The following is a 24,125-nucleotide window of genomic DNA, read 5'->3' as shown; positions in this document are numbered from 1 at the left end:
CACCTGTCAGAATGGCTAAAATCAAAAACACCAATGATATCCTTTGCTGGAGAGGTTGTGGAGAAAGGGGTACCCTCATCCATTGCTGGTGGGAATGCAAACTTGTGCAACCACTTTGGAAAGCAGTGTGGCGGTTTCTCAGGAAATTCGGTATCAACCTACCCCTGGACCCAGCAATGCCACTCTTGGGAATATACCCAAGAGAGGCCCGATCATATGACAGGGGCATTTGTTCAACTATGTTCATAGCAGCATTATCTGTAGGGTCTTTTGATCACTCAAAATGTCCAGAAAAGAGTCAATATGCCTTTCTAGGAAGCAGCTTTATTCTTGAGAAAAGGCCAACATGCTGGGGTCCACCCAAAATGGCTTTGACCCTGGGGGAGGGTAAGGCAGCCCCTTTTAAGCCTACTTAGGGAAATTCCAGCTGTGATTAAGGATACTTTGAAGTGATTGAGTATAGACCCTTACTGATACAGGCATCATTTTATGATTGGCTCATGACAGCTTGTCAGCAACTGTGATTGTGGTGTCAAAAATTTTCCTGCTGTGTTGGGTCTTTCTGACTGAAAATAGCAAGAACAGTTTCTGCTTGTGGCCAGGTAGGACCCTGATTGGCTCCCAAAGCCATAAAGCTGTTAAATGAAAATCTCTCAGTGCCAGGAACAGCTGTTCATAGCAGCTTTGTTTGTTATAGCCAGAACCAGGAAACAACCTAAATGCCCCTCGACTGAAAAATGGATAATGAAAATGTGGTCCATTTACCCAATGGAGTACTACACAGCAGAAAAAAAAAAAAAACGACATCTTGAATTTTGCAGGAAAATAGATGAAGCTAGAAAACATTATTTTGAATGAGGTAACCCCGACACAGAAAGACAATTATCACATGTACTCACTCATAGGTGGTTTTTCAACATAAACCAAAGAAAACCAGCGTACAAATCACAATCCCAGAGAACTTAGACAACAATGAGGACACTTAGAGACATACATTAATCTACATGGAAAGTAGAAAAAGACAAGATCTCCTGAGTAAATTGGGAGCTTGGGGACCTTAGGGGAGGGTTGAAGGGGAGGGAAGAGGCAGAGAGGGGAGCAGAGAAAAATGTAGAGCTCAATAAAAATCAAAAAATCTAAAAAAGAAAGTGCTGGAGTTGAGGGGTAACTCCAAGGAAACAGTGTTGTCCAAACACAATGGTACTCGTGTACATATGAACTCATAGAGACTGTGGCAGCACGCACAGAGGCAAGTCAGATGGTGTCCCATCCCTGAGAGGGGATCACAGATGGGGCATGGGGTCCTGTCTCTAACCAAGAAGCTGTCTAAAAATTGATATGCACTGGCAAAGGGAAAATCAATTTTGTCCAATGGAGTGTCATCGGGAATATCATCCACATTACAGAAAGGATCTAGGAGGAGGCGAGGGAATGGTAACATGATAAATTATATTATATGGAAAAATAGATTGTGGGAAGAAATTTTGGAATAAAATTCCATTTGCCCAAAAATTCAGGCCAACAGTTGACAAATGGGTTCTCATAATATGAAAACATTTCTCTTCAAATAAGTTGAAGATACGACCTACCTCTGGGTTCTTCCACTAGATGGTGTAGTTCATTTATTGAACTGGAGGCAAGCTATGATAGCAAATGCTCTTATATGGCTATTGACAAAAGCACCTCCTGGCTGCCTAATAAAATGCATTACTTTCTATATTACCTTTGAATCTCAATTAAAAAGAATGCCAATTGTGAAGGTGTAACCAATAAAGTACAATTGCTCAGCAGCAGAGTTCTTCCCTAAGAGCCCATACCTTGGAAGGACTCACATGGCTAAAGGTATAGAAATGAAATAATACAGTAGGGTCTCAAAGGCCCAAAATAGCCACTTAGTTTTAAAAAGAAAAGGGTAAGCACTAGATGGTAAATGTTTCCCTTCCTTGGAGGATGATGGCAAAGCATGCCTAGTTGCTCTGTCGAGAGAGATTTTGAGCCAGCTCAGCAGAGTGTGCTGTCATTGATTACCAGAAACGTATGTGGGCATGAGAAGCGGAAGGGCTGAATATGATTGACAGTTGTCATCTAGGGGGTTAGTTGTTTCTTATAGGAACTCGGTTGGCACTTTGGAGGGTCTTTTTTTTTTTCCAGTCAGGACAGGACATTGCAGGGCCATAGACACTAAATGCTAGTAGTGATTCTAAATGCAAGCAACATCTCTTGACAAAGAGATAAAGAAAAATTAAGGGAGAGAGTGAGAAAGAGGAAAAGTCATGGAGTTGGGAGATGATAAAGTGGTGGGAATCTGGGAGGAGTTGGGGGAGAAGGGCTAAAGGAGTGTGAAAACATTAGAATGTATTGTATGAATTTTTTTTCAATAAAATCAAGATCCCGCGTACTTTACAGGCCTGTTATGAAGCCAGTATTTTACTCTAACATTATTGTGGTAGACAAAGAATGACTTAATATAGATTTATGTGAGATTTTAACTTGAGCCTCAACGTCTTCAAGACTAAGGAAGAAAATGAGGAATCTCTAGATTCTAGGACTAGGCTGAGCTTTGTAGTCAGAAGATGGATGAGAATGGAGATGAGAATGAAGAGACCAGCAGAGAAGATGCTCACAGTGACAAAGTTGGTAGAATCTGAGAGCATGGGTCGGTGAGTCAGTCATAGTAACAAAAGGGAAGTGGAGACCCCCACTGCGTGGAAAGCAGTGTTGCTTAAACATCAGTGCTACTTGGGCTCCGTCACCCCACCTTAGTTTTCCACTGTCACACATATTCTTCGGCCAGGATGCTGTCTTTATTAGCAGTACTAAGCAGCTTTCTTTGATTCCCCAACTGCATTAACAATACTGACCACTTAGGTTTTGGAGAGCAAGGTAGTTTATGAGTTAATAAAATGACAAATAAATATTCCTTTTTCATCAAAAGTTGGAGATAATCTATTTTCATAGTTTTTGTGACTCTGTAGATGTCCTTGCAGAAGAATAAAGGAAGAAAGTAAAGGGGAGAAGGAATAGAGGAGAAGAGGAAGAAAAAAGAATTATGAAGGAGAAGAAGGGAAGGAAGAAGGGGAGGAAGAGAGGAGAAGAGGAAGAAGAGGAGGAGAAGGAGGAGGAGGAGAAAAAGAAGAAGAAAATTTCTTGTCCAACAGAGATCAAGTGCTAGATTTGAAATGGCCTAATCTAAACACCAGAAACACACTAACAGTTGAACAAGTTTGTGTTACTACTTATCACAGTCTTGAAGACGGCATAATTTGGAGAACATGCCTATAAGAAGGCATTAGAAAGGACCTACTGTAGGAATTTGTATTGTTGAACTCATTCTGAGGAAGTTTTAAAGAAAGGAGGCTTTGCCTTAGACTAGGTACTCTCCTAACGTAGACACAATCTTTCAACTGGATGTCCTCAGAAACCTTAATTAGAAGGAAGGATGATTGGGTCTAAGAAAAAAGTCATAATTGGTGAAACTTCAGTCATTTTACTAGTCTTGATATAGGGGTGTATCTAATATTCTGTGGCTTAGATAATGGATGTGCCCGTTTTGCCATTATTCAGACATGATTAACCAGTTATCCAGCCTTTATTGTGATTCATCATAAGCACAAAACGACTTCGTCAGACATGAATGATCTGTGAACTATTCATCGTAAAACAAGGCTTGGGTGTAATAGGAGGCTAACCTGTCTTGCTTTCCTCTTTCTCACATTGTATAGTATTGTTAAATAATTATGTATTTTCTTGTTTCTTCCTGGAGAGTAAGCTTCAGAAGTGCATGCATTTCTTTATTATTGACAACCAAGAACCTATCCAAATTTCTGATTCACATGAAAAATATATTCTTGGAAAATGAATAGTAGTTCAATTAGTTCATTAAACTATAAATTTTTTAGTCAGGGACAACTTTCAATTTCACGTTTTATTTCTAGAATCAAGCATAGTTCCAACTTGTCTCATTAATTTTATCTCAAGCCAAAGAGGAGATTTCCATAAGATGAAATTTATTGATTTTTAAAGGTAATAATTATGAACTTTGCCTTGTGAAGGAAAGATGATGGCTGATTCAGATGTCTCACTTAAGCTGAATGTAGAATAATCAGGAAGTAGGCTTCATACATTTTCCACTGTATTGGATTTGAAGAGTGAAATTCAGAGCTCTAAGGAAAAGCAATATAAATATTTATACACAATTTATATGAAATATAACTTTGCTTCTTCTTAGTCTAATTGTATAATAATTATAAGGGACTGGAGCCTTGATTTGTGAGTTCCTGAGGTACACATGGACCTGAGCTACAGAGATTTGCTTCTCCTCTCACTAAACATTTCTACCACACCCTTCTGCCATGCCAATCCCTTTGTTTTGTAACCATAGTGAATATAAGAGTTTTTAGCAAAGATAGAAACCTGTGCCCTAAGAGGTAGAAGGAGGGGGAATCGATAAGTTGATGTATCCTGGGAAAATATTTTCACTTCTCTGAATTATAATAATCAGATATATAAAATTATGACAGTTATGGCAACTTACTGACAAAGATTTGGGGGGACTCAATGTGAAAATGCTGAGTAAATGGTAAACAATATCACCTTATCATGAGAAAAATAACATAATGGTCAAAAATAACGCAAAGAAGCATGGGAAAATCAGTGAAAATATTTGTCGACAGAATCATAATTACAAGGGAAACCCAATTACTGCATCTTAGACTAAATTTCTGTCTGTGGGCTTTACATGCATATTTTATATAAAAGTGGCCTAGCCTTTTGAAAGCTAAAAATACCTACATAAAACCCACTTGAAATGATGAAAACATCCATCTTTTAGAAATACACTCAGTATAAACTTGGGCAAGAATATTAACTTTGGAGTCCGTTTTTATATATGAAAGGGAATGATTCCCCCATATCTACCTATCCTACTAAATATTAATGTTATGAGTATTATAAGGGCCCTGCTTTGGAAAATTGTTTGCTCATAATACTAGGTTTGTGTTCATATTATTTGACACAATAGTCTGAGGATAATAACATCTTGTTTGATGTCCACTTTTCTTTCTCTACACCTAGTCCCAGTCTCTGGAATTAACCAGGTACTTGTTAAATACTCTCACACAAATGACAGTTACAAGGAAGTTATTTGGTGCACTGGGTAAGACTTAGGGCAGATTCAGAACAGGGACATTTACCAAAACAGGTCTGAGCCAGCAACCTAGGCCAGAGTAGGTCTGAGACAGCAAGCTTCAGGAGAGGGAGTTAGACACTTTTAACTTATGTTTCATCCTGAACATAGGATGAAAGTGGGAGTCCAATACTATGTTTGGGAAAAGAATAGTCATGCAGTTAGTTTCTTCCAAGGAATTCCTATCCATGTCATGAGATTATCCTGAAAACCTAGGACTTGAAGCCTCGTGATTGTCTCGAAGACACCATTGTACTGTTGGGGAAAACTGTAGAACACGTAACTGGCCTGAACGAGTCAGCTAAGGCGGGAAGAGCAATAGCAGTCCTAACTGTGAAAACAAGCTGAGGGTAAGGGATCAACCATGATGCATTTTTTATCACTGTCCTTGTCAGAGCATCATATCCCAAGAAAACCCCTAGTTCCATGAAAATCAGGATGGCTGTGTCTCCAGTTGGTAGCAACTGCAAGTAGGTTTTTTTTTTTTTTCTAAGACCCATCACCCTAAGCCTTCTTTAGGTATTATCTTTTCAATTAACATAGATAATCTTTGGAGGATAATTGTGCGATTAAGCTATCCTAAACCACATTGTTATACATGCATTGAGATCACAACCCATGTTTCTCATATTAGAGTCTTTACTTCTAAAAATGTGTCTTGAGACACTGAAGCAAAATATCAAACGATAACATTTTTTTTTAAATGCTGGAAAGGGTGCTTTAAATTTTGAAGCGAACTTTATACCCATTGTTATAATCACTCATATATTCTTAGTTTGTTAAACAAGCACTTATTAGTGGCATAATTTATAAGTCACTGTATAAAACCTAATGATAGATTTTTTTTTACTTTATGAAATGCATATATGGCAACAGATTAGAAATACAAACAGAAAGTTAAAATAATTGGGGACTACATACATTATGAAAAAAAGGCAAGATTTAATATGGAAAACACCAGAGATGAAGTGTACCTATGTTCAGGGAAGACTCTCCTCCTTTGAGAAGGTAGATTTACCACTAAAAATGAGATCAATTTTGGTTGACGTACAAATGATGAAGAAGCAATGGCTCTGGGGAAAGTCTGGGGAAATATTCTTGGAGAGGAGGAAACTTTGTCCAAAGTTTTAGAAGCAGAAACAGGTTCTATGCATTCGAAAGTAACTGAAAAGAAGAGCTAGTGTGGTTGGAGCCCATGGAGTAGGTGACATAAAAACAAATGAATGCTAGACTTGCAGGTTAGAAGCTGAGGTTGGAATAATTATGAGACACAGGGACAGGACTCAACCTAGAGTCTTCTGGCCTTGAATACTGAGGCTTCATGCTTTGGTCTGATCTTGTCAAGGGTGATTATTTTTTTCAAACATTTTCTAAGATAAGTTTTGGCATCCATTTTCCTAGTGAAGCCAATGTTCAAAGCATATTCAGAAAAGCTTCTCTTATAAATATGGAGGTGGAGCTCAGGGACCCACTTCTCGTCCCTCCACCACCCACAACTCTCAAGTTCAGCCAGTGACCTACCAATGTTTAGTTGATAGAATCATAGTGAAAGTAATTGATACACATTGTTCAAAATAGCAAGTCCCGGTGAGCTGTTATGCACTAGGTACATAGTAGGCTCTCCAAGGGGTTTTGAGTTGGGTGTCGTTTTAACTTACATCCTGGCGAAGCAGTACACGCAGGAATTGGGATATGTAACATTATTAGATGCGCATAGTGGGCTGACCCTTATGGAGCATATGTGCTTCTTCTGCACAAACTTCTTCTGATAATGACCGCACGAAATGACCTAAAACAAAACTCACAGGTTAAACGTATGTCCTCCAATGATGTGTTAATGGCTTCTAACAAAGTATTGGCGCAATGGTAAAGTGTCTCCCTTTTAAATCTCAAATATCAAAATTATACTTTGATAAACTCAGCAAGCAGTGCCTTTGTGATTAACATTTTACAGTGTAACTGAGGCTACGAAGCCCAGACCCTTGGCTACACTGCAAATTTTGTAAAAGGGAAGAGAAGCATTTGGGAAAAATAATAAGAAGGACTAAGAATCTTATAGTTGTTGTGGCAATGGTTTTATTTCTTCAGAACCTTATTTTAGTATGGTGTCTGGAACAGAATATAGTATTTGTTCTTCCCCCAGATACTGGCTGTAGTTCAAGCCTCTGGGAATTAGGATTCTGGACTAGAAAGGGAAGGAGTTGCGATGGTCAAAGCATTCTCATGTTTATTATTTTGTTTTCTTCTTAGCAGCAGAAAGCCTTCCCTGGGGTATTGTGACTATTAGCATATCTACAGGATGAAGGGAGGCTGGGAAGTCAGAATATTGTGCAGCACCCTGATCAGGCAGGTGCTGCCACACTGTCCATCTCTTTCCAGCGGATGTCCAGATCACAGGACAGTCAACACATGTAGCACAGAACACTAGGCTTTTTATTGCCCTGGAAGTCTAGGGACCTCCCATTACAGAGCTGTTTCCAAAGCTTCAGTCACTTCGTTTATGATTACTCCCAAGTTTGTGTGATACGTTCTTCAATATATTTTTCTTTAAAGTAACAATTTTTGAACTTTGCAAACAACTATACATTTGTCTTAAGCATGATTGTCAATAATGAATTTGAAGTTATAGCTGCATTTTTCTAAAACATTAAAGAATGGCAGTAATTTTTGAAATAAGAGATGTGTTATAATGTTAAGTAAAATAATGACACTACTCAGCTGCTCCGAGGGAAGTACTGTTTCTATATTCTTTCTCAGTGATTAAGTCAGAATGGTATTTTTGATAGATTCTACCAAGAATTGATGCTTCAGTGGGACATTCAAACATGCAAAAGTGACATCTAATGTTGGATATGGACACAAGAAAAATCATTTTTAAAGGTTTATTTTCACCTTATGCATACTAGTGTTTTGCTTACATGTATATATATGCACTGTGAGCATGTCTAATACCCTTGGTGGCCAGAAAAGTGTGGTCGAGCCCCCAAAACTGGAGTTAAGAATGGTTGTGAGCCACCATATGGGTGCTGTGAACTGAACCTGGTCCTCTGGAAGAGCAGCCAGTGCTCAACCACTGAGCCATCTCTTCAGCCTCCACAAGAATGTTTAATTAGAGAGGAATGTGGTGATATTTTGTTTGTGCTTTAACAAATAAAGCTTGCCTGAATAACAGAGTGCAGAGCTAGCCACATTAGTTAGCCACAGAGGCCAGGCAGTGGTGGCACGCACCTCTAATCCCAGCACTTGGGAGACAGAGGCAGACAGATCTCTGTGAGTTCAAGGCCACCCTGGGCTACAGGAGATTAAATCAGTCTAAAAGAGAAATGGAGCCAAGCAGTGGTGGCTCACACCTTTAATCCCAGCAGTAGGCAGGAGAAGGGAAGCGATATGTCTGGGCGGAGAGAAGGATGTAGGGTGGAAGAAGACAGGAGCTCAGGATTCCATCTGGGGTTTGGTAGAGATGGGATCACCCACTCAGTCTGATGATTCAGTAGAGACCAATTGGAATTGATGTTCCATTGTCATAGAGACAGGATCTTGCCTATTTGGTCTGAGCTTTCAGAAAAGTAGGAACTCTAGATGCTGATTGCTCTGCTACTCTGGTCTTTCAGCTTTCACTCCCTAATATCTGACTTCAGGGTTTTATTTATTAAGAACAGTTAGAGTTCATGTTATAGAGAAGTATATGTATTTTTGAATAAACTTATAAAACAATGTTTCTTTGTGTCTTTTGGGGAGGGGGAGTGATTTGAATATATTACTTATGTGTTCAATTTCCCCAAAATTTAAAAATCAGATAAAGCTATATACCCAGTAACACAAACTGAAATAGTATATGACCCCAAATACTATTAACTACTAGAATTTAGAAAAAAAAAACAATATCTAGGGTGTCTTTTAGGGAGAAGAAAAGGCAGGTGACGCCTGCAGGACTTCATCTCAGCAACACTAGGAGCCACTGCTTTAAGTAGAAAGACACTTCACTTAGGTTTATATTGCATAGATTCCATTCTCATGATTAAAGCGGAGGTTGGCAAATATTTTTTTCTCCAGAGCTAAGTGGTAAATAAATAGTTCATGATTTTTCAGCCATTTGGCTTCTGATGTATTTACCTAACTTTGTAGTGAACTGAAAAGAACCACAGCTACAAAGGGAGAAGTAGGAAGGAACACATTTTGGTTCTGAGAAAACTCTGTTTTCTAAAACAGGTGAGCGTGCTGTGCCAGTGATTGAAGCAGGTTAACCATAGGGAGTTAGTGGAGATAGAAAGAGGAAACGAGACATGAGAGAGCGAACAGTTTGGAACTTCCTTTGCCAGCGGTAAAAAGGCTATGAGAGTGCAGTCCCTAGGCTTGATTTTGACAGTGATATGGCCTCACTTCTGTCAATTTTACTTTTACTCATACTCCACAACTGACAGGTGGGCTGGCTGGGTGGCTGGGTGGCTGGGTGGCTGGGTAGCTGGGTGGTTGGGTGACTGGGTAGCTGGGACACTGGCCTCTGGAGTCTTCCTCCTCATGTTCTCCCTCGCTCCTTCTTTTGCCAGATTTCTCCTTCTATTTATTCTCTCTGCCTGCCAGCCCTGCTTATCCTTTCCTCTGCCTTGCTATTGGCCATTCAGTTCCTCATTAGACCATCAGGTGATTTAGACAGACACAATAACACAGCTTCACAGACTGATTGCCAGTTTTCTGAGAAACTGCCATACTGATTTCCAAAGTGGCTATGTAAGTTTGCACTCCCACCAGCAGTGGAGAAGTGTTCTGCTTACTCCACATCCTCTCCAACAGAGACTGTCATCAGTGTTTTGATCTTAGACATTCCGACAGGTGTACGATGGCATTTCAGTGTTGTTTTGTTTTGCATTTCCCTGATAACTAAGGATGCTGAGTAATTCCTTAAATGACTTTCGCTCATTTGAGATTCTCCTGTTGAGAATTCTCTGTTTAGATCTGTATCCCATTTTTTAATTGGATTGTTTGGTATTTTGATGTCTAGTTTCTTGAGTTCTTTATATATTTTGGAGATCATCCCTCTGTCATATGTGGGGTTGGTGAAGATATTTTTCCATTTTGTAGGTGGTTGTTTAGCCTTATTTACTGTGTCTTTTGCCTTACAGAAGCATTTCAGTTTCAGGAGGTCCCATTTATTGATTGTTGTTCTCAGGACCGTGCTGCTGGTGTTATATTTAGGAAGTGGTCTCTTGTGCCAATATGTTCAAGGCTACTTCCCACTTTATCTTCTATCAGGTTTGGTGTACTTGGATTTATATTGAGGTCTTTGATCCACTTGGACTTGAGCTTTGTGCATGGAGATAGAATATGAACCTATTTGCAGACATGTTGCTATTTTTATATGTTGTTTCTATCTATTCAAGAGCATGGGAGATCTTCCTATTTTCTGATATCTTCTTCAATTTCTTTCTTCAAAGACTTAAAGTTCTTGTCATACAATTTGTTCACTTCTTTGATTAGTTACCCCAAAATATTTTATATTATTTGTGGCTATTGTAAAGGGTGATGTTTCTCTAATTTCTTTCTTAGTTCTTTTATCATTTGTATATAGGAGGGCTATGTCATCACAGAACCTTTATCCAGTAACTGATGGAAGCAGATGCAGTGATCCATAGCCAAGCATCAGACGGAGCTACAGGAGTCCAGTTGAAGAGAGGAAGGAGGTTTTATATGAACAAGGGAGAGGGTTAAGATCATGATGGAGAAATCCACAGAGATACAAACTTGTGGGAGTTCATGGAGTCTAAACCAACAGTTGGGGAGCCTGCATGGGACCAAAAGGCCTTCTGCATGTGGGTGACAGTTTTATAGCCTTGTCTGTTTGTGAAACCAGAATCTGTCCTTGGTGCATGAGCTGGCTCTTTGAAGCACATTCCATATGGTGGGATGCCTTGCTCAGCCTTGATATGTGTTTGTGTGTGTGTATTTGTGTGTGTGTGTGTGTGTGTGTGTGTGTGTGTGTGTGAGTATAGGGGAACTTGTTCATGCCCCAACTGAATGAACCAGGTACTGTTGACTCCCCATGGCAGAAGTATTACCCTTTCTGAGGAGTGGATGGGGTGAAGTGGGGGGAGGTGAAGGAAATGGAAAGAAGGGAGGGAGGAGGAACTGTGGTTGGTATGTAATATAAATAAAAAAATAAAAAATAAATAAAATAGAAAATGTCCAGATGCTAACTGTTTCATATGGTTTAAAATAAAAGAAACTACAAGAGTGGAAAATTACTCTTATACAAAGGTGAACTTACCTTAAATGATGAGTCACTAATAACATCTGTAATAAAAATGTTAAAATATCCAGTAAAACAATGAGGTGTTGGAATGTGTAGCTCATTAAGTAAGTCACACAAATATTGGCCTGACCACAGGACTAAGAAAGTTGTCTCCTTAACAAAGTTCTGAAACATGTCTGATCCCCAAATTTGTTTCCTTTCTCTCTTCCTGTTCAAGACCCTTTCAGGATGGAGAGATGGTTCAGTAGGTAAGAGCACTTGCTGCTCTCACAGAGGACATGGGTTCGATTTCCAGCATCTGTATCTCTGGTTCCAAGGGATCTGACACCCTCTTCTGGCCTTCTTGGGCACCAGATACAGACATATAAACAGGCAAAACATCCATACATATAAAATAGTAGACCTTTTAAAAGAGCCTTATTATTTTGTCTGAAAACTCAACCTTGACCTATGCCTACGTTTATTGCTGATCTTGAGCAGCAGGGACATAACCCCAAGCTTTATCATCAGGGGCTCAGCAATGCCATACACACAGATTGAGTAGATTTGTTCCAGAGAAAGGACTAATTTTTCATATCATCCTAGCTGTTTGTTGATAGACACTGTAGACATCATTTTCATTGGTTATTTCTGTCTCAAATCTCTCTCTCTCTCTCTCTCTCTCTCTCTCTCTCTCTCTCTCTCTCTCTCTCTCTCTCTCTTTCCTACCTGTTAAATAGGTAAATAGGAAGTTTCTTTTTATGGAAAATATATGTCAATGGTTGCCCAGATTGTGAATACTTCTTTTACCTTTATATTTTACACTCTACTTCACAACCGTGGTTTCTTTCAAGCACTGCTTAAGGGCCATTCCTTCACCTGCCCCCATACTCTACCATTGATTGGCAAATGACACCATCTACTTTTGCTCTTATCAGAGTTATGCTGAGCCATCCAGAGACTTGACATCTGTAGTCCTTCAATAGTAAGCTTTTTCCAAAGCTGATGCTGCTTTGTTTAGAATGTTTTGTGCTTGCACATCAGTCACACACACACACACACACACACACACACATGTATAGGAGTTAAGAGGGAAAGAACTAGAAAGAAGAAGAGTGAAAGAAACACTGATAGTCAACGCAAAAGACCAAATTATCTCTCTCATCTACGGATTGCAGTCCTCATGGATCGCTGCTGAAAATCCAGTCTAAAACTGTCTGTGGTAGATTTCTTGGAATATTAAAACAAAACAAACAAAAACCAAAAATGGAGCCAACCATTCATATTCATTCAGGTTAAGATATTAAATTCTTCATCTATGAGAAAATACTTAGGTTTCCAAATATTTTTACATCTAAACAGGAGTACTTATTTATTTGCTCACCCAACCTGAAATATTATATTAAATGCCTGTTCTTTCCATGAAGCGCTTTGACAGATCCTTACATGAGAAACAGCTAGTAACCAGGAAAGCCAGGAGGAAGGCTTTTGACTTTCCCATGGGAATCACTGTGGTTCATCTGCCTGGATTCCTTTAGCAAGTCTCTTGAGGTTGAGTTCTGGTATGAATCCAGTGGTGATGGCCCGACTGTGAGAACCTCAGTCCTTATTATGATGTCAATCTGCAAGTGTTCTATTTCCATGTGGCACGAAAGCAGAAGTCACTGTGTTATCAAGCATCAAGAAGACTTCAAAGAGAAAACATGAACGTTCTTGTTAACAGACTGTAGAGTGATTCATCTTTATTCTGTACATTTTTTTTTGTCATTTGGTTGCATAGAAGTACATTATGCTTTTTTTATAAGGAGGAAACCAAGACATAAAAGCCTAACTGAGAATGAGTAGCTCTGGGGACGCTTTTCTGCTAGGCTTACATTGCCTTCAATTCCCTCTTCTCTCAAACTTAAGATTCTGATTTAGTGTATCCAGAATGAAGAGCTAATAAAATAAAGATAGGCAATTTTCAACTAGAGGGATATCTTCTATCCCTTTATCTCTTATTCCCTAGAGGCAATTGTTATTTTATTATCCCTTACCATACCCATTCCTAGCTCTCTGGATATATCCATGTTTAACATAGGACATTTAGATAAATGGAGCCCTGGCCATGGAAAGTCAAGAGCATTACATGATATTTCTATTATTATGCCTGTATTTGATGATCTCTCTCTCTCTCTCTCTCTCTCTCTCTCTCTCTCTCTCTCTCTCTCTCACACACACACACACACACACACACACACACACACACACACGCATTCAATTAGTGATTCTACAATCAATGGAGCGTGTAACATAGCAGATCCAATGAAGCTTGGCTTGGATCGTTACCAAAACCACACCATGAGAAAAATCAAGCCTACCTTTTAAGAAAGCAAGTTCTAAAAAAAAAAAAAAAACAAACCTGAGATCTGTTCTCAGATTTCCTAGGTTCATGAAGTCATGAGTACTGTGGCCTGCTTATTCAAAGGGAACTGTCTTGGAACAGACGGTTCTTTCTATAGTGCAATAGAGTAAAAAGGAGGAATGAGTTCAAGCAGCTTAGCTGTCCTCTCTGTCCCTAACAGTTTTAATAGGGTAAGTTCTGCCCCCTTTCAGAACCTCAGTTTCCCACTTGTGAAATAAGCTGCCAGTCTTGCGGACTTTGAAAGTCATTCCCAGATTCTGAGGCACGATGTACAAATCACTTGGGACAAAATTAAGACAAATCCCTTCAGACCGTATTTGTGATACCATGGTAAGTTCTGGATTCTCCACTTAGAGTGGGACTTTGTGGGCTGCCAGTATGGTCAACAGTCTGGGTACTAACTCACCACTAATAGAAGAACTCGGGTGACTTGCTAAGGAAGTACAGATTCAGAAAGGCGCTAGAAGATCTTTGAATGCCTTGTGGCTTTCGAGGAGCATACGGTGTTCACTTGTTCAATTTGGGAGTGAAGAAAGAAGGAATGGTAGCTGACATTCACATTCTGTCTGAACAGAAGTGGCTTCCCTGAAACTCCGCTGCTCACCGAGCCACAGAAGACAGCTTGATGGGCTTCCCCAGGAAAAGTGAAGCAGCTGGTTTGAAGTCGGAACACTGCAACCAGCTTATGCTTGAGGAAGAGAAGCATTACACATCTGAAAATTCTGCATATCAACAGATGCTGCTTCTCAGAGCAAGTATAAAACACATTAAATTCTATAAACAAACAAACAACAACAAAACCCTTCTACCAGCAGCTTATTCATACAACTTAAATATAAAGAAGAAGAAACTCCTATTTTTAACTTGGAAAAATCTGAATTTTTAATCTAGATTTTTCTGATAAGTTCAAAATATTTGATATGTAACCATTCTTCTCCCAGTCACATCTTATTATGAATAAATACTTTGTATTTTATAATATTTATCAATGATTACAACCTACCTTGAATATGAGGATTTAGCTATTTAATTTAAAAAAATTAAATTTATTATTATTCGATACTTTCGTACATCTATTCCTCCTCTCATCTCCCTCTCTGTTCTGCTGGAGCCTACAAACCCCTCTCCCATTTGACTTTTTCTTTTTGCATATGACAAGCTACTATAATATTAGATGTTCTTGTCTCAGCCTGGGTAGAAGGTAATCTACCAGAGCAAGAGTAACTTATTAGTGGGCATACCACTGAAGAAAATGACACTCTGTCCTCCAACACTCTGACCTTTGTTATTATCCTCTTAAAAAAGCCAGTTCAAGAACTAGAGGTCAAGGCCTAGGTCCTTTGATACCTACATTGACTGTATAGACGTTCTTAGGAGAATTCCAAATGTATCTAAGGATAAAAGCCAAATGGTTGCAAGACTCAAATAAACTATATTCTATTGGTCAATACTTAATAAAAATTATGAAATAATCAACAAAAATCTATCAATTATATCTGGAGGCCTTTAAAGGAGTGTCTAGCCAGCTATATGCCACTATCTAAACAGCTAGACCAAAACAGAAACCCACTTGATAAGATGTTAACAACAACAAAAAGAAGATATTTGTATGCTTGGTGAAAGATACACTTCATTCCCCATAATATTGCATCAGAGAAAACAAATACAAAATTCTCCAGGGACTAAAGGATTAAGTAAGCCAAAACTTCCTTAAAAAGGAAAAAAGGTAATGAAGCCTCTCAGCAGAAATTTAAATTTCTCCCAAGCCAGCACTTATGAACTCTAATGTTATACTTCAATTTTCAGCTGCATTGATTAAACTTCTAAATTATGTGAACTGAGAAACACCCTCCCCCGCTCCCATATATAACAACAGCTAAAAAACACAGGTCATGAATTTGAAAGAGAGCAAGGGGAGATACATGAGAAGGATTGAAGGTCAGAAAGGGAAGGAGAGAAATGGTGTAATTATATTTTCATTTCAAAACATAAAAACAATATTGTAAAATAATAGCTAACCATATAAAAATATGATGTCTCTCTCTAACTACTAAGAGTAGGGCACAGGATCCCTTTGCAAAAGCCAAAACTAAAATAAACAACCAGATGGAATCCCTGACGGACATAATTACTTACCTGCTTTTAAATACATCCACTGCCATAAAGGCAGCAGTGGGGATCTCTTGGATCTTCCGCGACAGAATGAAGCCAGCTTCTTCCAAGAGGATGCTATTCTGACCCATTACTGTCATGTGCATTGGTCATCTGGAGCGGGCAAGCTGTGACTCCAGAGAACTACAGTCTTTCCCTGATTACTCCAATGGCTAAGCAGCCTGTTCCCAGAGGGAGCTTGAGAATTAGACTACCTACAGAAACGTGTAAACTGTTCTTCCTTATCTTCCTTCTGCTCCGAAATGCCTTGGTATCATTGTTATATTTGCCCTAGTCTTTGCAGTAAGTCTTGACTGCCCTAGGTACATCTGACTGAAACCATCGCAAAAGCATCTATTAGTACTCTTTTAGCTTCCTGACACAGGATATATTGCATTTATCTATTATAAATGGGCACAGAACATCTCTCAGTTCTTGCCTGTGAAAGACCTGAACAGGTCAAAGGGTCTCCTGGATCCTGATTAACTACATCTCATTTAAACTTCATGTAATTGATAATATATTATCACTTGAACCCAAGCCCATGACGTCAAAATTCATATATTCTTAACATTAGTATTAATTTATTGTTCCTTTACTTATGAGACACAGTTTCAAAGAGAGCCATGGGTGTTGTTTAAATTCCTTGCACATTGCTTGAAAGATTTTATTACTGTGTGAACATTCTCTGGAATATGTTAATATGAAATGTGTTATTGAATCAGAGTAAAACGATTAAATCGTGTTCTTGATGAGTAAGTCCACACATAATCATTTTATAGTAATAATAGCCAGCCATTCTATAACCAAAAGCAAAGGGCTGCACTGACTTCATTAGAAGAACTGTGATATTCATATTCACCATAATGCAGTGTGGATGCAATATTTCTTTTTGTAAAAAATGAGTGATCAGATGCTTCAAAACTGAAGTGACTTATCTAGTTACATATTATGACAAAGCTGGAGGACCCCAGAATCCTGACTTTGGTGCTTTTCACCTCTACTCTATTGACATCAACTAAATAATCATTTGAATCTAAAATAACTTGCATAAAACAAGCCTTGATATAAAAAAGTTAATTCTTGGCAAAACACAAAATTCTATTGCAAAATATATTTAGTTTGGATGACTGTGTATGATCCTAAGTTATATCTTCTACACAACACGGATAGAAAAAATGTATCTGTGATGATTAATCTTGACTGTCAGCTGTACTGTGTTGAGAATCACCTAGGTGACATGCTTCTCAGTGGATCTGTGAGTACATTTTCAAAGAGGCTTAAACTGAGGTGCTAGTGCCTACCATGGATGTTGGCAGCAGCATTCCATGAAATTTGGTCTAGACTGACAGAGGGAGGGAGGAAAGGAGGGAGAGAGGGAAGGGGTGAGCACAACAACAAGAACTAAACACCAGGATTCATTTCTCTGCTTCCTGACTGGAAACAATGTGATGAGTACCCCATGCTTCTGCCACTAGAGGGACTACGTCCTGTCCAACTGTGAACCATAATAAACAGTCTCTCTGAAGTGATGTTTTTGTTTGCCATTTTGCCCTAACAATGAGAAAATTAATGTACATAATATTTTAACTTTAGATTATGTAAATGTATTAGTTATGTGCAACATTTTGTAAGGATAAACACTTTTTTTTCCACAACAGGTTTTCATTATAGAATAAAATCAAAGTGACTTATTTGGTGCTTTCTTTCTTTTTTTTTTTAAATCCCAGCTATTCATCTGTGCCAGCTGACATGGGGCTTTCTTCAAAGCTTTGTATAAGAAAACAATTGCCAGATTCAACTCCCACAGCAAAAATGGGATTATCATGATTGCCCTTCTTGGGAAGGTGGAGTACAGAAAAGAGGCCTTGAATCTATTTTCACATGGAAGATAAGTTTACTAAATTATTGCAAAATATGTTCAGGTTCTCAATAAATATAAATGGATTAGTGTGTGATATGTTTTAAAAACTGTTAAACCTCGTGTTGGTTGTAAATGATGAATTAATCGATGCTCATTTCTAAATAAAGTAAAGACTATGTCTCAGCTGATGCAAACTTGTCATGAGCACCCCTGGCTGATGGTTTCTGACAAGAGAACTCTGTTCCAACAGAGATTAGTTGAAGGTCAGTCACCTTCCATGGATCTCTTAAGAAATGTCTTTATACAGAAAGGAGTTGGGGTGGATGGTTGACTCCAATCCTGAGATCACGTGACCAGGGACTTATTGTCAGAAAAAATAAATAAATAAGAAGGGAAACCAGAGGAGTTGATCATTGTCATGAAAGAGCTCCAGGATCTTCTGGACTTAGGTTCTCAGTTGAGGAGACAAATGGAGTCACTAGGGTTTACTGTTCTTGAAGGGATGGAAGGCATTAATGGAGGCATGAGAAGTGAGATGCTATGACTTGCCCAGATCATTTAGGTTTCGTGCTTGTGCCAACCAGATGTGTCATCTCTATTAAGAAACAGCGATTTCCATGAACAGAACCCTAAACAAGTTTAAAAAGACTTGGTGCGTCATTGAGAAAAAATTCCTTTGCAAGATGATTACATAATACGACCTAAATTAATGCTAGCTTACATTTGCCTGGCATATTAATATTACTGAGTGTGTTCACATCTTCTGAGTCAGTTGACTAACATAGAAGCTTGACGTGGGTAGTGTCGTTGCCTCATTTTATAAAGACAGAGACAAGGCTTTAGAGAAGTGAAGGTGTCCAAGACCTCAGAACTACTGAATGATGGTAGGACAAAGTTTTAGAGGCAGGTGCTTGGGCTCAGTGCTCACTTCCACACAACAGTTTCATCTTCATGTGGGTTTGATACAGCGATCAGGATGGCTGTTGTTACTAGCTATTTGATTCTTTTCTTTAGATTCCTCTTCAACTGGAAGGATTCTAGGACACATTACAGCATGGTTTATAAGCTTATACGTGTCTTCACTAATCCTAGTTGCCATGGTTTGAATATTGATACACACTCTCCAGCAAAAAATGAACAGTTCAAATATGGTGGTACATGAATGGAGCCAATCGGAGGGACAGTCAAACACCTTGGGGTCTACCTCTCTTCTGTAGGAAAAACATCTGGCATTTTTGAATCACAAGAATTATGATCTGTGTGAACATATTACAAATCTGCTGGTGTGCAGAATGAGTGGCCCCCGATTCCTTGACAAAGATTGTTTCCAAACAATCTCCAATTTTTTTTAAAGAACTAGAAACATCTATGCACAATCTGCCCAACAAGAAAAAGGAACTTATCCTGAATCAAACTTTCTCAAAATATTCTTGACATGATACACAAAATGGTATTTTCTGCATGAGGACATCTAAGTTTTTCCATCGCCATTTGAGAAAGATGCTGTCTTTTCACACACACACACACACACAGGCACATTCACGCACGCACACATGCACTCATGCACACACACACATCACTTTGTCAAATATTTGATTACCATAGTTATGAGTACTCACATATGATTGGGTCTTCTCTTTTGTTTTATTGCTCTCCATGTTTCTCATTGTTTCAGGTAAATGGACCCAGAAAAGATTCTACTGAGTGAGGTAACCCAGAACCAGAGAAGCAAGCACCACGTACTCTGTTTCACCTGAGATTTTTAGCTTCAAATTGTGTGTATAAGAATGGACTAATCACAAAGCCCGGAAAAGTATAAAGAGACCACAGGTGGGGAAGGGTCCTAGGAGTGTGATAGCAAGATCCAGGTGATATCAAGTAGGAAACAAAACAACATGGAGGGAGTTCCAGCTGGGTAGGAGAGAGGGAGGTCAATACAGAAGGAAAAGGAGAAGGAGGAACGATGGAAAAATAGCATCAAAGCTGTTTGATAAAGCATCTAAGAATCAGGTTATTTTAATTTATTTTACATTTACCTAAGATAATACACAATGCATACAAGTATGTGTACAGATATGCACGTATATGTGTGTATGTGTGCATATATACATGTATGTGTGTTCACACATATACTTTTAAAGTGAGTTAAGATCCTCGGGCTGACAATATTTCCCTTAAGTGCTGTAGACTACCAAAAAAAAATAATAACCTCTACAAGTCATGAGCATGAGAAACCCTCCTTTTAAACGATGGATCGATGTAGTCCAAGTGACTCTGGTTATTGATGTAGCCCTTAGTTGCCTCTCAGGGCTTAAGGAGAGGCCCCTGTTGCTGAAGATGCTGCATACCCAGGACATAGGACTCGGATGACTTGAGGATCTACCTACTTTCCATGGCTTCAGAAGACACTATGCAACTTGCCAAAGGAAGCAAGCAATTAACCAGTCCTACTTAGGAGCAACACCTACAAACCATCGCAATTACCAGCATAGCAGAAAATGAATAAAAGTTGCAATAAGTGGCGCTCACTTTTTGGGGACAGCTAACAGCTGTCTAATTGATTAATGCTTAAAATGAATGTGTAATGTTTAATTAATGCACTGAAGACCCACTCAACAGGAAGAAAATAATGCTCTGGTAGTTAAACCTAGGCAACTCTCTGAGGTTAGTGAGGTCATAGACCTTAGAAAAGAATTGACTTCGGCCATTGCTGGACAAAGCATAGTTCTTCAGTATATCCTAAATCTTATTCTAACACCACAGATGAACAGAGCTACCATCCCTTATCAAAGAAGCCTCCTTTCCCCATCTCGACTATCCAGTTCCCTTAAGTCTTCCGCCCACCTCCCCTTTTCCTCTCCTCCTCCCCTTCCACCCTCCCTTCTCCCCCACCTCCATGATCCCAGTGCCAGTTCCTAAGGCAGATGCTATTCTGAGAGAATAAAATGGAGGAAAACAAAAACAAATCGAAATATGTAATAACAAAAATATTCTAGCTTTAATTTTATGTCATGAAATAATTATTAAAGTAAATGTCAGTTTTGCTGGTGCACTTAAGAAATGTAAACTTCACATTATTATTATTCTGACAGTTACATTTTTAGTGCTATTGTCTGTCCCAAACATCTTAGGACGTCAGTCTTAGGTGTGGAGAGGAGAAAAAGGCCAAAGAAAAACAAATATTCTTATGGTTTAACAAACAAAATATTTATGATGTTAGAGTCAGTATGTAAAAACTGTCTATGCATGTAAAAAGTGAAATGCCAAGAGGTTTCTTAAAGATGTGATTTTCCCGAGTCAGGTGAATAGATAAAGAAAATATGTCATACAAATATAGAATTTTGTTCAGCTATAAAGAAAAATAAAGTTATGACATCTCCAGAAAAGTAGAACTAGAGATTGCCATCATAAGCAAACTAAATCATATCCAGAAAGACAGATATGACATCTTCTTCATTAATATATGCAACCTATATATTTAAAAATATGTGCATATATACAATTATAGTATTTTTGCATGACAAGAAAGCAGAAAATGGACTATTTAGGAGCAGGAAGGAAACCAACAAAAGCAGAGAAGGAGAATAGAAGAAGATAATGGACACTGAATATGGGCAGAGCATCTGACATACATGTACAGAAGGGCTGTGGTGAAGCATCATTTTATATAACGAATATACCCTGAAAACAAAAGGGAAACTATCTCATGAATAAAAGGAAATATTCAAAAAGGATTGTAAGATTTTGACTTTTTGTCCTAATTTCTATTGTGATTTATATTTTATTTATGAATAAATTATTTTTAAAAGAAGGCACTACAACTGGGTTGTAAAACCCCAAAGCCTGTTGAATTACTAGATTATTTATTTCCTTCTTAAACAGACTCAATTTCCAGAGTTCTTGTTTCACAAAAAAAATTTCATTTATAAGATATCCTGAACTTTTCTCTTTGTTCATCGTGGAAGCTTTTATAGAGAAAGAAGGAAACCTTTAACCACAATGATGCGCCTCCTACTACATCCTGCCCTTTCTCTGCACATTTGGTCCATTCAGGCTGCTTTCATGCTCACACTGGAACCATTTTAGCCAACTGATAGGTCCCTTGAAGCAAAATGTCCTTGTGATCAAAGAAGCATGGAGTTATTTAAGAAAGAAGCTCATTTTCCTTAAAATTAAGTGTATTGATGCTCTTAGCAAACCCACAAGTCAGAGAAAATTTATACTTAGGATCACCTACTCCTATTGTCCTTATTCTTCATACCTCTACCTGATTTAATTATATCATGAGTAGTATAAGAAGAATGTGTGGGGCAGACATATGGTTTAACAATAGCACAAATGTTCCAATGTCCATCAAGCAGGTCCATGAACTGTTTCTTCAAAATGTTGTATAAGCTTATTCCCTAACACCCATTCTTTAATGCTACTCTGGCCACCAGCTGTCACCTGGTTCCACCTCTGCTTCCTTTCTTAAGCTAAAAACACCCATCAACCACCCACTTGGGGGACGTTTCTTAATATATGGAGGCAGTGAAGTGGCTCTCCTTCTCTCTGTCCTTGCTAAATAATACTTATCCCATTTGTTATTTTTAGTCAGTATAGAATTCAGGTGGGTGTAGAACTCTAAGACACTAGAACAGTGGATATATAGCTTCAAATACATTCAAGATTGGATTTATTTTAATGTTTTTTTTCTCTGAAAGATTAAAGATTACATATTCATGTGAGGCCTCATTAACTATAGAACTGGCAGTAGAGAAATAACCAAATGTCCAGAAAAGACACTCGTGGATCAAAACAAAAGCCCTGTTATAAGGAATCCCAAAGCCAGAAAAGATATTGTGTAGCTTTGGACCCCCAAATCAGTAAATGGCATAACTCTTCCAGAGACTCTCACAGGATGGTTGTGTATTTTTACTTTGTTGCAGTCTAGACACTGGGCTGACTTTTGCTACTCTAGGTGGTTGACTGTGTTGCAGCTCAGGGCAAGAGCAAGCAGGGATGGCAGCTAGTGCAAAAGTGGAAATAAAACATGTAAGTTCAAAATCACCTAGTTAGTAAGCACACGATGACAATCACAGGGTTTTTGTTATTGTTTTTTTCTTTAAGCCCGCCATGTGTTGGTTAACTATGTATCAGACACGGTATTACATACTCTGTCTGTCTTATAGAAGACAATCTATAAGGATCTGAGATACCTATTTTGACAGCTGGGCACTAAAAGTCAAAAGACAAACCATTTTCCTGAGGTTACTCAGAATATGGCTAACCTATCCTCGACCCTAGAGCTTTCTAACTTTGCAGTCTCCCCAATCTTAGCCATGGCATCACACAAACTTTGCACAGAATTCATATGCTAGGGAGGACAGGTTCCTACCTATTGGATGCGATGACAAAAAGTTGAAGTAACCTGTGGGGATTACAGAGAAGTAAGAAAGTGGAGCCCAACCTTACAGGGAAAGCAGAGGCAGGGTGAGCAGAAAGCACAGAGAAATCTCACTCGTGGTGGTTCTGAGTGTGCACCATTAGGCTTAATTTCTAGAAGGAGTGAGGTGGGGAAGGAAGAAACACGTGCTGGAGGAACTAAATGAGGCCAGGGTGCTGCAAGGTCTCACAGAGGATGGGGTTCAGGTGCAGCGTGGCCCTCCGGAGAACAGGGCACTCACACATAGGCACACAAAACCATGAATGAGGGATGCAGCATGATTGTGGGAACAGAATCACACCCCAAAGCCAATCTTGTTCTTTGAGAAGTCCCCCGAGTGTGGTTAGCTAGCTTGAGTTGTTTTAACCTCTGAGCCTACTTATGAATAAATATCCAATGCCTCATGTTCTAGAGAGGATTGAACAATTACAAGTGATCTGAGTTCCCAGAAGCATTCGTACAGGATTGTTCGTTTGTTTGCACAGAGATCTTCAAAAGCTTAATTCTACATGGCCACATGACTTTGAGTGTGTGGGTTTTCAGAACGCGTCCAGGGTTGTGGATTTAATTAAGGGATGACTTTATGATTCTAGCTTCTATAGCCTTGATCTGTATACTTACTCTTAAAGAACATTGCAAAGTTATTACTTCAGCATCATGCTTTCTGACAGAGACATGGTTTACTTGCTTCTGAAAGACCGGATTATTGGGTGAAGTCATGTCTGGTTTCCTTAATTATATGAACAATCTAGTTTAAAATGGAACAGGGTGAGGTGTCTGAGAATTTGTGTCAACTTCAGCCCTGGAAACGGATTTTGGCCATGTTAACAGATTCACTTTATATTTGTATCTTTAAAACCTTACAGCAAC

The 24,125-nt window shown here is 38.8% G+C and overlaps 1 long non-coding RNA gene across 1 annotated transcript in view; it reads left to right on the top strand.

The window, feature by feature from the left end:
• LOC126511115 (uncharacterized) overlaps positions 1-17,920 on the top strand; it is a 23,493-nt gene extending 5,573 nt beyond the window's left edge. The window contains exon 3 of the long non-coding RNA XR_007594608.1: positions 17,697-17,920. This is a non-coding gene — a long non-coding RNA (uncharacterized lncRNA). The remainder of the gene's footprint in view (positions 1-17,696) is intronic.
• Positions 17,921-24,125: the final 6,205 nt, after the last annotated feature.

This window comes from Alexandromys fortis, unplaced genomic scaffold (genome assembly GCF_014885135.2).
Source record: "Alexandromys fortis isolate MF-2015 unplaced genomic scaffold, M_Fortis_MF-2015_v1.1 scaffold_94, whole genome shotgun sequence".
In the NCBI taxonomy this organism is placed as follows: domain Eukaryota; kingdom Metazoa; phylum Chordata; class Mammalia; order Rodentia; family Cricetidae; genus Alexandromys; species Alexandromys fortis.
The sequence above is the reverse complement of the archived record's forward strand: the minus strand, read 5'-3'. Positions and strand labels throughout refer to the sequence as shown.